This window comes from Gorilla gorilla, chromosome 14, assembly GCF_029281585.2.
Source record: "Gorilla gorilla gorilla isolate KB3781 chromosome 14, NHGRI_mGorGor1-v2.1_pri, whole genome shotgun sequence".
In the NCBI taxonomy this organism is placed as follows: Eukaryota; Metazoa; Chordata; class Mammalia; order Primates; family Hominidae; genus Gorilla; species Gorilla gorilla.
Window position 1 is genome coordinate 121,083,508 of NC_073238.2, and position 13,348 is coordinate 121,096,855.

General features: G+C 43.1%; 1 long non-coding RNA gene across 1 annotated transcript; it reads left to right on the forward strand.

Annotated features, from left to right (window-relative positions):
* Window positions 1–9,671: 9,671 nt before the first annotated feature.
* On the forward strand, window positions 9,672–10,911 carry LOC101142093 (uncharacterized). Its single transcript, XR_176148.5, has 3 exons — window positions 9,672–9,783; window positions 9,985–10,202; window positions 10,319–10,911. It is a non-coding gene; the product is annotated as an uncharacterized lncRNA (long non-coding RNA).
* Window positions 10,912–13,348: the final 2,437 nt, after the last annotated feature.

Here is a 13,348-nt window from a genome sequence, read left to right on the forward strand (position 1 = left end):
AGTCTAGACTTGACCCCGGTTCAGTTTAAGACCCCCAGAGTAGATGAGAAAGTGGATATTTCCACAATTTAAGCTGACAGAACTATTAGACTATAATATCAACAGATCAAGTAAGCAGAAGGCATTCTTATTGTACTCATACACTATCTCACTTATGATCTTTGTCTCTTCTCTACAAAGCCCATTTAATAGACTTTTTATCACTTGGAGACCATTTCATCTCTTGGTATAGAATTCCACAGCCTCTGAAGCAGCCAAGGATAGCAAGTGCAAAAACACAACTTCTTTTACGTATGGCTATAGGTTGTGTGTCTTGTGTGTGTATACATATATGGTATGTGTGTGTATATGTATGTATGGTATCTACATATGTGTGTTTGTATATTATTTGCCCTTCTCTTATTTTCTGTGAACTTTTAATTGTGAAAAGATCCTTGATAAGGCCTTTGTTCATCAGAGAACAGAATAATTTGGGCAGGAATAATTGAATCATTGACCACCATCAAACAAAACTTCCGTTATGTACCATAGGGAAATTTTGGTTTTGGTTTCTTTGTAGTAGCAACATGATAGTCCAGCTTCTCAAAAGTCAACCTGCAGCTGCTTGTGCTCACACATAGCACTGGGAGTCTATCTCAGCCACCATGGCTTTAAAGAACCCTGCAGGAAAGCAACTTAAAGTTCACGGGTCAAAGTGTCCAGATTCTAAACAGAGGTAAGGTTTTCTTTCTGCTTCAGCCTAGCAGGGGTGTATTTCCCATGAGAGGTTTGTTTTTTTAACAATGGTCATTGTAACTGATCATCTAATAAAGAATTTGTAACATCTCCCCAGGAAGTGTTAATTTAGTGCAAATGATTGTGTTCTAAATGGGTGGACCGCAGTACAAACTTCTCCCCCTTCTCCCGTTCTTCAAGAAGAAACACAGTAGGATTCAGGGAAAAAATAATAATTTGTGATGAGCATTTACCACATGAAAACACTTTTTAGTTGTTATTTTTAAAGTCACAAGCTTTCAAGAGGAAGGACTTGTTTTTCTTAGGAAAGATTAACAGTAAGATGCCAGGCCTATGATGGCCAAAGAGAACATTCTCTGGGATTACATCGTTGCTTCTTAACATTTAGGGATGCAGGGAACTTCCCAGCATTTATTTGGAAAACAGTGTAAAAGCTAAGAAATTAAAGTTGTTTGAGCTATATTAGAAAATCATTTATTTAAAGGAGGGAAGCCATTGCAAATGAATGATATTGTTATTTTGATCCTTAGGAAGAAAATTAATTATCAACAACAAGGAAATATGAATTTTTAAAAAGGCTGTATGCCCAATTAGTTTGAACCTAATTTAATTTGTGGCTTACAACTAAAGCTACTAGTGAATTTAATGGTGGTTCTACCCACTGATGAATGACTGGGAATGCCAAACACATTCCGTTAGCTGTGATAACTCTGGGTTAGAACCTTGGATTAATGGGAATAATTTCAGTTTATCCTTTATCTATTCAGAATCTAGATAGTAATCCTGTATACATTCACATGGTTTAACATTTAATTAAAACAAGTACATATTAATCCTCTTATACTAAATGTTTTTCCATAAACAGGCAATGATAGCAGGCTGAAATGTACATGAGCAAGATCTGAATATCTTTCAAAGAGTTAAGCAAATGGCAGATGACAACCTTGAAACATGGTGGGGAAAAGTCCTTTCCACTTTCTGTGACTATCGGTGCGTGTCACATTAGAGATTATTTTATTTAAGAAGCTTTCTTGCATGTTACCAGGATTGTCTGAATTCTAAGACATTCATCTCACTAAACGCTGTGACTGTCTTTGGGCAGGGCGGCAAATGGACTGGTCAGTATAAAATAATGCAGATACAGTAAGGGTCTCTGGCTGTCTCTTCTGATTGACATCCAAAACCGAAGTTATTTTCCTTCCAAGGCGTAGTATTCTGAAGCTCAAAGGTGGGTGTTTATGACAACCATCCATCAGAGACCTCTTTTCTACTCTGTGCCAAACCGTGTAGCCTGTCATCTCCGGAGGGGTCACCTGGAGACCTAGGTTCTTCAGGCCCCTCCCAGAGAGTTGAAGGTCAACAACAAGGACAATTTCTGAAAAGGGGGGACCGCTCCCTTGGATTTTCCCCACGTACACATTCCTTCTATCAGCAACGGCGACTCACCCTGCAGAGCCTGCCCCACAAACTCACGCACACACAGCTGGTTTTTACGTGGAAAGTCAGTGTTCATGATCCAGTTGCAGCAAGGGCAAAAAAGATCTTTGGTATTTTCTCAAGCCACCAATTGAGAGTCGACTCAATACAGAGAAAAAGAAAAAGAAAACCTGAAAAGAGAGCATGTGGGCTCTTAGAGGAAGAATTCCGGATGACAGAAGCTCTGCTAAGAATGGGCTTTGAAGGGAATAGCTGTGGGAAGAGTATCTCTCTAAGTCAGGCTGAAGATTTGCCAATCCTCAGGCTTAGAGGAAAGGAAACCGAGCACCGCTGAGAACTGAGGACTCAAAGCAACTTTTGTTTCTTATCCAGTAATGCCGCTAATGCGTCTTAAGGTTGTCAATTATGGCTTGTTAAAGGTACAATTTCAGAATGTTACTATCGTGTATAAATGAAATAACAGAACTGGTTAATAACAAAACCACATGCTTTTTGGTAACTGATAAAAATCATACAAAATACTTTAAAAATTGAAATATATTCCTTGCCTACTTCTACTTACAATTCCAGAAATACTCTCTTTATTCATACCAAAAGATAAGAAATCAACTTTCATCTTAATGATTTTAAGTATAATTAATGATTTTAAAGTATAATTCTTAAAGGTCCAATAACTTTGTTCAGAAAAAGATGATAATAGCAATAAATATATTAGTTATTCTTACTGTAAAAAAAATAGCTCTGATTGTGATCACAACTATTCTAACTTGTGATTTTTAAAAGATATTTTAAAGCTATACTTCATTGTTAAACATGTTAAATTTGTATCTGTTTCATAGTATATATTAATTTAATTGATAAAAAATATTTCACATTATCTCAGCTACATAAGTGACAGAAAAATGGAAGCAAGCTGCCGCAAACAACCTAAGTGTACTAAAAAACAAAATTTCCCACCAGATTCTCAAATATCTCCTGCCATGAAAGGACAGCTGTGTTAGTCTGAAGATTGTGTGGGGCCAGGAACAATAAGCCACAAGCACTGCAGGAAGCCAGTAGATTTTGAGATCTCTCTTCTTGGTCATTCCTGCCTTACCCTCCCTGGAGCTGCCCTTTTGTTTCTCACCCTCAAATCACAGCCTCTTATTATTATCCTCTTTTTCCTTAAAAAAGTAAATCAAGATCTTATTATATACCTGTGAAACCCATTTGTCAAAAAAAAAAAATAGAGAGGGTCATCTATTCTCCCACGTGCCATGAAGAACCGCCATATGCCTTATAAATGGCCAGGGTCAAGGTGCAGACGGCAGGTGGACATAAATTTCCCATCCAATGGACTTGGAAAAACAACAGGGTGCTTTCCATGTAATCTGCACCAGCACCAACACTGCTAGCTTGTCGTGCGTTTTGGTGCTAGAAAATCATACAGTGGCACCCACACTTGCCAGTGGGGTATCCTTTTCCCCAGTCTGCCTATTTTTGAGATGTTATATTTCTTGACAATACCAAATCAATAAACCTAATTTGCAGCAACATACCACATTACAGCATTTTATATCACACTCCCAAGAAGCAGCAGTCTAAAATCTTGACAATTTAAACCACATACTAACTCCTGACATTTAGATCTTTTCCAGTAAAAAATATAATACATTTTTTATATAGAATACAGCTTCTGTCTTCCCTGCTTCTGGCAATAGCAACAGCACCTCAAATGGTCCTTTAAACTGAAGATGCTGTAGCTCACACCTTAGGTCCTTTCTTCTTCTGTGTACCTCTTTCTTATCGGGCACCAAGTGTGATGACTTCTTCAGAATGTCTTCCATTCCACTTCCAGTGGCTTTATCTTTCTCCAGTGATCAGTCATTTCAGACCCAGATTATCAATCCTTTTCTTATTTTCCTTACTACCTCTCATCTCCACTAACTCTAATTCATTCTACTTAAACAGCACCTGATTGGTCTTCAAAAAATCGTAATTTTTCATTTCACTCACCCAAAGCTTTCAAAGGTTGATTCCCACTGTTTGAAATTGGCTTTCCCATTCCTCCAGCCTCTCTAGTCCAGGTTTTCAAGAGGCTCTCTCACCTCTCTACAGTGCACTGAGAGACCGGACTACTCATATACCCTCAAACACACTGCACAGAGGCCTCACACCACGCTTTCTTCATCTACTGCTCTGATGGGAAGATGCTTCCGATCCCTCTGTACTTATCAAAGTCGTACGAGTCCTCCCAGTCTCATCTCAAATGCAGCCTCCTCCATAAAGCTCCCACATATTCCTGCCTGCAAGGATTCCTCTCTCCTCTGAATGTCTCTGTCTACTTACTCTCTAGATTTAATCTGTGCATTCCAATGCATCCTTTCTATATTTTTATTATCCATTCATAGACATACACATACAGATACAGATGCATAAGAATCCATATAAATATGTACACATATATTTTCTTTATGTAATTGCTATCATAATAAATATTGTTATGTGACTTGCCTCTTTCTGTGCTACCATGTATGTGGGAGATCTGACCGTGGGACACCTGGAGGATAATGGGTGCTTATTTCTTTTCTGCACATCTGTATTTTTCAATTTTTCTTGTATTTTACATTTTAATCTACTTATTTATTTATTTATTTTGAGATCAGGTTATGAAACTGGCTACTTTTTGTATTTTGGGTAGAGACAAGGCTTCACCATGTTGCCAAGACTGGTCTTGAACTCCCGGGCTAAAGGGATCCAGCCACCCTCGGCCCCGCAAAGTGCCAGGATTATAGGCATGAGCCACTGCGCCTGGCCCAAATTTTCAACAATAATCACATATAGACTTTGTAATGGTGCACGCAAAAAATGTCATTTGCAGACCATAAAAACAAGCAGATAGAGAAGATGTCAACATAAGGGATCATGTTCTCGACTTTCTGTCTAGTAGGGAAAAAAAGATCATTTTTAACACTTATAAAAATAGATCATGGAGAGCACAAATAGCTTACCCACAACAATAATCATGTTTTTGTTTAAAATATACTTAAGGGCCTACTAGGCTCAAAGGACTCTGATGCTCAAGTGCAAAAATGAATTAGCACCAATCCCCCCATCAGAGTGGCAGTTTCTACAAGTTTGCAGTAGGGCTCTTATGCATATTGTGTTTCTTTCCTTGAAGCTCCCCTTACAAAGAAAAGACATCTTTTCAAAGAATTTCATTTGACAGCAAGGCCAACCTATTAACCATGATGTTATAGACAAGAGTCTATTGTTATGCAACGTATTTAATTGCTTGATTTTAATATTTAAAAAATGCTATTTTAGGTGCTTTTGAACTTTCAAAGCACTTTCATAACTATTACCCCATGTTACATTCTCAATAGCCCCTGTGGTAAGTTAGGCATCCTCCTCCTGCAGACAGGAAACAGACCCAGGCAGCCACGTGCCCTTGCCTTAACTCACCCAGCTAGCAAGACAGCAAAGGAGATGTCCCGGCTTCTAATTGTATGCCTTTCCCCTGAACCAAGCCAAGGAATGAACCTTATTTTTTGACAAGAAAGATTTAGTCCTGGTCCCAGAACGAATTTTAACAATAGAACTATGTTATAAATAAGTTGCATGGTGAGAGCCTGGTGTACAGTGACCTCTATTTTATAGCCAAGACCATGTGGCACACAACGAGCATTCCAGTCCATCTTTTCCATGACTAACCTGGGTAACTACGAACCAGGAAAGAGATTTGTTCAAGCACATTCCACTTGACAAGCACAAATAAATTTACTCAATTGCCTGTATTCTAAAACTATCCAAGTAACACCATCACAGAAATAAAAGACATCAAGATGGTAACAAACCTGTAAGTTCAGGCACATGTAATGTCCAGAAAAATACTGATTTTCCTGTCTGACCGAATGCTGAGAATGAGTGGGGGTAGGGGACACTCACACAAAAAGGACCATCTGTTACTTATTTAAGCCATCCTTAGACAAGAATATATTACTTTTCAGAGAGAAAAATATTGTTCTTTCCAGAGGAATAGGAATGTGATATAAACAATGAGATGAGATAAAGCTGTTTATATCAAAGGGTGAATCAGATTATAACACTGAAAAATAGTACACATTTCCTGTTATTGCTGCTATAAGTAAAACAGTATTTGAAAGACAAATTACCATGTTACTATTCTTGAAAATCCCAGGCTCTCCTATAAGTAATGACATTTGGGTACACATGAGACTAACCAAGGGCAGATATATCTCTATCTACATAATTTAAGGAGGAAAAAAATCAGTCTTTTCTCCTTCAAGAAAGAGAAGAGTTTCTTTTCTTTCAAAGTTAAAGAACCAAGAAAAGTTTATATTTAAGACAAACAAAAACTGCAAATAGCGCAGGGAAGATATGAGTGGCAAGCATGCTCCCAGCGGGACTGAAGTGCAGCCTAGTTCTAGAGACAATGTTCTGGGTCATAAACAGCAGGCAGGAAACAGACGGTCCCCAGACTTGAAGTGCTTGCAGCAGTTCACAAGCCCCGAGGGACCTCTGCAACCACGGCTTCAGTGACATGGAGGGCAAGGAGGAGTCACAGCCTCACCTGTGGCAGGTGGCAAAGCAGCTTTCTAGTGTGAATCTCACACACACACACATAAACACACACACACACACACACACTGTTGGCCTTCCTCACCCATCCTGCCACCGGTTCTCACATGTGGACCTGTGTACCTGTGGAAGCCACCCTGGGTCCCAGCATGAACAGACACCAGGCACTGTCTCAGCAAGAGTCAAGAACAGGTCCCTGCTCACCTGATCTCACCTCTTAGCCACTCTCATTTTCCGAAAGAGAGAGGCAATGGCAGCTACAAGCCTGGGACATCTGCTCTTCTCTAAATCCAGTGAGAAGCTGATCAGAGCCCCCTTCTCACCTGCTGACAACCAAGGTAGCATATGTGTCCCCACACTCAGAATGACAAGCAAGCAGCCAAAGCCACCTTGAATGACAGCCAAACACAGAGCCTACCCACTAACCACTGTCCCCATGTGCCCTAGGCAGAGGGGCTTCCCAGGACAAAGGGACTTCCAGGGCTAACACAGGAAAGTCCCAGGCAAACCGGGGCTGTTAGTCACCCTTTGAGGGTGTTCTCTGGGCCACGGCTCCTTATGTCTGCTCACCTGTAGGCCCTGCCCCAGGAGGCTGCTTTAGGAAGCCCTGGGCCGTCAGGATCTGATCCGCTTTCCTTTTAAAGTCCTTAACCTCTCCCTGTGTAAGTGAAGAGTGGTTTGAATGGTTATAGTTGCTTTGCGTACATCTTAAATAAGAAAAGTCCATTCATGTGGTCTAGAAAGGAAGCAATAATTCTCTCTTCTGGCTAGATTTTGGTTTCTGGTTTTTTTTTTTTTTCGTTGGAGACAGAGTCTCACTGTGTCGCCCAGGCTGGAGTGCAATGATGCAATCATAGCTTACTGCAGCTTCCACCTCTGGAGCTCAAGCAATCCTCGAGCCTCAGCTGACCAAGTAGCTGGGATTTCAGGCACATGTCACCACAGCAAGCTAATTTTTACATTTTTGTAAAGATAGGGTCTCACTATGCTGCCCAGGCTGGTCTTGAACTCATGGGCTCAAGTGATTCTACCATGTCAGCCTCCCAAGTGCTGGGATTACAGGTTTGAGGCACCATGCCTGGCCTAGGAATAGGTCTTAATCAGTGCTTCTCATTTGGCCACGTCTGGAGACCCCTCTGGTTGTCACTGTGGGAGAAGCGGTGCTCATGACATCTCCCGGGTAGAGCCAGGGTGCCGCTGTGCCTCTCACAGTGCCCGGGGCAGCCCGCACGGCAGAGCATTACCTGGCCCAGAATGTCCATTGCACTGAGGTTGAGAGACCCTGGTCTATGTTAATCCTGGGACAGGATCAGCAACAAGCTAAGGAGGAGTCGGTTGAGAGGCTCATTCGGGGACCAGAGGTCTCCCTAAGGGCCCCTCAGCTGACACACTTCCCCAGCACCTCTGTGTGGCAGGGCAGGCCAGCTTTCCCAAAATGAGCTATGCGGGTGAGGCTTCTCCTTGGACTTCCCTCCTTCTTCTCCATTCTTCTTCCTTTCCAGCAGGCCGGACCCCAGCGCTCGCCTCTCCATGCCAGGACGCTATGTGCCTCGGTGAGTCCCTGTGCACGCATAGCAGAGGCGCTCTCCCTTTCCACGGGGTACTGCTTTCCCTGGGGGACGCGAAGAGGAGAGGAGGGCCCGAGTTCAAGCAGGGAGGGAATTCAGAGAGCAGTCATTCACCAAGTCCCCTCCAGCCCCAGCCCTGTGAGCCAGTCCTGCGGGTGCTGCCTTTCGCTAAGAGATTCCCGATTCCGCTCCCTCTGGACGCAGGGGGGTTGAGCAGGGGACACGCAGCCTTCGCCCTTCCCGGTTTTCTCTGTGTGGCCTCTGTCTCTCTCTCTCTCTCTTCAGGAACCAACAAAAGGCAAATGAATTCATTAAGGAGACCAACACCTGCCATTTGCCTTTCTTTTTTTTTTTGAGATGGAGTCTCACTCTGTAGCCCAGGCTGGAGTGCAGTGGCGCGATCTCGGCTCACTGCAAGCTCCGCCTCCCGGGTTCACACCATTCTCCTGCCTCGGCCTCCCGAGTAGCTGGGACTACAGGCTCCCGACACACGCCCGGCTAATTTTTTGTGTTTTTAGTAGAGACGGGGTTTCACCGTGTTGGCCAGGATGGTCTCAATCTCCTGACCTCGTGATCCGCCCGCCTCGGCTTCCCAAAGTGCTGGGATTCCAAGCGTGAGCCACCGCGCCCAGCCATATTTGCCTTTCTTTTTTTGTTTTTTTCAGGTGGGGTCTCACTCTGTCAATTAGGCTGGAGTGCGGTGGCCCGATCTCAGCTCAGTGCAACGTCTGCCTCCCAGGTTCAAGCGATTCTCCTGTCTCAGCCTCCTGAGTAGCTGGAATAACAGGCATGAGCCACCAAACCCGGCTAATTTTTGTAGAGAGGGGTTTAGCCATGTTAGCCAGGCTGGTCTTGAACTCCTGGCCTCAAGTGATCCACCCACCTCCGTCTCCCAAAATGCTGGGATTACAAATATGAGCCCCTGTGCCCGGCTGCATTTGCTTTTCTTTAAGGCCGTTATTTAGGACTCAAGAGAGAGACGTCAGGAGAAAAGGTGAGGGAATTGCAGGCGAGAGTGGAGAAGAGGGTAGGCAAGGTTTGGAGATGTTGCTTTGTTCAACAGTTACCAGCCTAAGCAGCACATCAGTGCTTTCAAGTTAAAGGTAGGAAATGGAAGATAATGTATCCTGTTGAATCTATAGGGATAATTCAGAGATAATTAAAAATATAATGACCCAAATTGGGACTGAGGAAACACGTTGGCATTAACCTCCTTGCCCGGAGAGAAGGTGCCGGGAGAGCTCGCGGTAGGTTTGCCACTTATTTAAGACTCCACCTCCACTTGTTCCTAACCCACTGAGAAATCGGCTCATTATTGACTCAGAGGGATGAACGCCAGATCCTGACTCACCGGTAACCACTTCCTGCAGAAATCCTCCAGCCCTGTTAGAAATGCCTCAGCCAAGGGGACTCATCTCCTCAAACCTGGGGGACCGAGACCTACGAGAGGTCACAGCATGAGGTGACGGAAGTGCCACGTGCACAGGGTTGATTTGGTGGCTCTAATCCTTATAACATAAAAGCTTGCTTCTTAGCATAGTTCTTGCAGTGTTAATTTTAGAGACACATAACGGAGAGGAGTAGGGAAATAAAGACCTGTCTGGTCCTTCCCCACTTCCCTAATCCGTCTGTCTCCCTTGCTATGTCTCTAAACCTTCTCCAGCCAGGACATCAGAGGTACCCAGACATTGTTATGAAACTCCGCATGTGTCCCTGGTGGACGCTGCTGGACCCAGCATGCACGCTTCTCTGCTAAGAGTCACCCTGGATGAACCACCATTGCCAGCGGGGAGCATGTTGCAGCTTTCCCACGCAGTGGATGAGAACCAAGGTTACGACCATTGTGTGGGAGGCGTCTGTGTAGCAATTGCTGGAATCACTGTGAGTAGTCCGTATCACATGTGTCTCCCCTGATCTTTCAACGTCTCTTCTTCCCTCTCCACTCCCACTGTCTAACTTTATTCCTCTTTTTTTTTTCTACCCTTTTCCGGAGACAGTGTGGCATTGTAGAAAGACTGAGCGTGGGAAAGAAGACACATTCTGAAGTCACCCCGATTTGTGTTAAATTATCACCTTGACTACTGCTATAGAACGAATGTTTATGTCCCCCACCCAAATTCACATGCTAAGACCTAACAGCCAATAAGATAGTATTAATAGATGGGGCCTTTGGGAGGTGAGTGGCTCATGAGGGCAGAGTCCTCAAAACCAGATAAGTGCCCCAATAAAAGGGGCCCCAGAGAGATCCCTTGCACCGTCCACCATGTGAAGTGTAGAACACAGCAAGAAGGCCACCTATGAGCCAGAACGTGGGCCCTCACCAGAACCCAATTGTGCTGGCACCCTGATCCTGGACTTCCAGCCTCCAAAATCATGACAAAGAAGTTTGTTTTTCCTGAGCCATCCACTTCAAAGTATTCTGTCATAGCTCCCCAAATAGACTAAGACATCTACTTAACCTCGGTCAAACGTTTAACCTTGGAGTCCACACCTCTGAAATGGTGACGATAACACTGTGTATTTCCTACTTCATGATCAGGATTAATAAATGTAATTTATTAATCAGAAGTTAGTAATTTCTGATTATTAATTCTATGGTGCTTGATACTTGATTGAGGCTTATTTAATATTTGGATCTCTTTTAATTTTTTTTTTTTTTTTTTTGCTCTTTCTTTCTGCTTTTCCTCTTCCCCTTTTCCTATTGAAATAGAATGCAGAGGACAAAGCAAGCAAACAAAAAAACTTCCAGAAGAATCACAGAGTTTTAGACCTAGAAAAAAACTGAAAAATCATCCATTCCACTCTCCTCATTTTACAGATGAGGGCATCGAGCCTCAGAGAAATGAAACTGCCCAAGACCACACAGCAAGTGAGTGGGGGACTCATGACCCAAGACACTTTTTCCAGGCTTCCTTCTACCACATCACGCTGCAGAAAACACAGCAGATGGGAAGAGACGAGGCATGTGGTTGCCATTTCTGTATTACATCCAATTCATATTTCATTTAGAAAATGTATTTCTAGAACTTGTTAAAAAATCTGAATGATTTTGATTGAAGTTTTTCAAAACTAGGATTACTATGCTTCTAATGGAGATCAAGTTCCAATTTTTAACATATTTTGCCTTATTTTGCCACTCCCCTCAAAATATCCACAGTATTGAATGCCCAGGTTTCCTGTTTGGAAAAGCCCGAGGATCTGTGCACACTCTGGGCTACTCTTGCCCAGCCCCCAACTGAGGCACTGGACCTGGCCCGATGCGGCTCTCTGCTGCTGCCCAGCTCTTGTGCTCCACCGGCAACACTGTACCCAGTTAATCATTAGGGCCCTTGTCTCTGTACAATTGCTCTGTACAACTCGATAAAATAATCCATGCTAACAAAAGTCTAGAATGGAAGGTGCCTGCTATGGTTTGAATGTTTGTCCCCTCCCAAATTCATGTTGAAATTTAAGCCGTATTAGAAAGTGAGACTTTTAAGAGGTGATAAGGCCATGCAGGGCCCCCCTCATGGGTGGGATTGGTGCTGGTATAAAAGGGTGAGCTTAGCCCCCTGCCTCTCTCACCTCCTCACCTTCTGCCATGTGATGATGCAGCAAGAAGTCTCTCGCCAGATGTTGGCACCTTACTATTGGCCTTCCCAGCTTTCGGGACTATGAGCCAATACATTTCTGCTCATTGTGAATTACCTAGTTTCAGATATTCTGTCATAGCAGCACACAACAGACTAAGACGCTCTTCAACTCACTCCTCACAATCCTGTGTTGTTCTAGGAAAAACTGTGTAATTTAACATTGACTCTTTAGAGACAACGTCCCTCCTCTATCTCTCAGAAAGAGGCTTTCTCAGTAAAGAGGAGGAGGAGGATGTTGGGTGGGGGAGAGGGTTGGGAGTACTTTGGTTTTTCCCACCGGTATGGCCATGAGATCCCTCTGTTTGCAGCACCTCGGCCTCTGCCTGCCTACTCCTGAGTTGGGCCCTGTGGTCATGAATTCTTCTGTCAAATAACTATTCCTAAAAACAAGCATGCATGACTAACCATGAGACAATTGCAGTGATGCAAGTGTATGTGACTTATCTCATCTACCCAGTGACAGCTTGACACTCAAGGGGGAGATTTTCACCATCGATTCCCAGAACAAAGAATTTAGAGTAATGCTGGAGGCTGAGGCAGGAGAATGGCATGAACCCGGGAGGCAGAGCTTGCCATGAGCTGAGATAGCGCCACTGCACTCCAGCCTGGGCGACTGAGGGAGACTCCATCCCAAAAAAAAAAAGAATTTAGAGTAATGAACATTTATGTATGGGTGGCCCTGTGATGTCTCTGACAACACCCCTTGTTTGGCCAAATTCTCGGACTCTAAAAGACAGCATTGGCTCTGCAGGCTTTCTGGGCTCAGAGAACCTGCAATACCAAAGTTCCACATTTTGGGGAGTACCTCCTCATCTGTGTAAGTACAGTTCTGAAAATTATTGTAAAATGTGTTCTACAAAGAATGGGGTAATTTATTGCTGTAAATTATCAAACAAGCTAATCAAAATATGCATTCACTTATTCATTTTTTTCAATCATTCATAACACAGACGTACAAATGATTATCTATGGATTTTTGGAGTTGCAAAAAATAGAATCTTAGCTCCACCACTTATCAGTTTAATATTCTGGCCCTAGGAAAGTTACTTAATAATCTGATCCTCAGTACCTATCATCACTTGAAAAAAAATGGGAAAATAATACCAATCTCATAGCTTGGTCGTAAAGATTCAGTAAAATAATGCATGCATGTGCCTAAAACCAAACAGTCACAGAATGGAGGTAGGAGCCTTACCATAGATTCCAACATAATGGTGTCAATCAGCAAAGTTCATCAGATCAAGGCACAGACTGCCAATTATGCATCATGCTAGCATTTGATGCCTAGAAATCCATGTTCCTCTTGCATAAAGCTTTCCTCTTAATCTGTACTTTGCTCATGTTCAACATTTTGGCATTTTTCTAAGTCCCTCAACCTTAGGGCTCTTCTGCTTT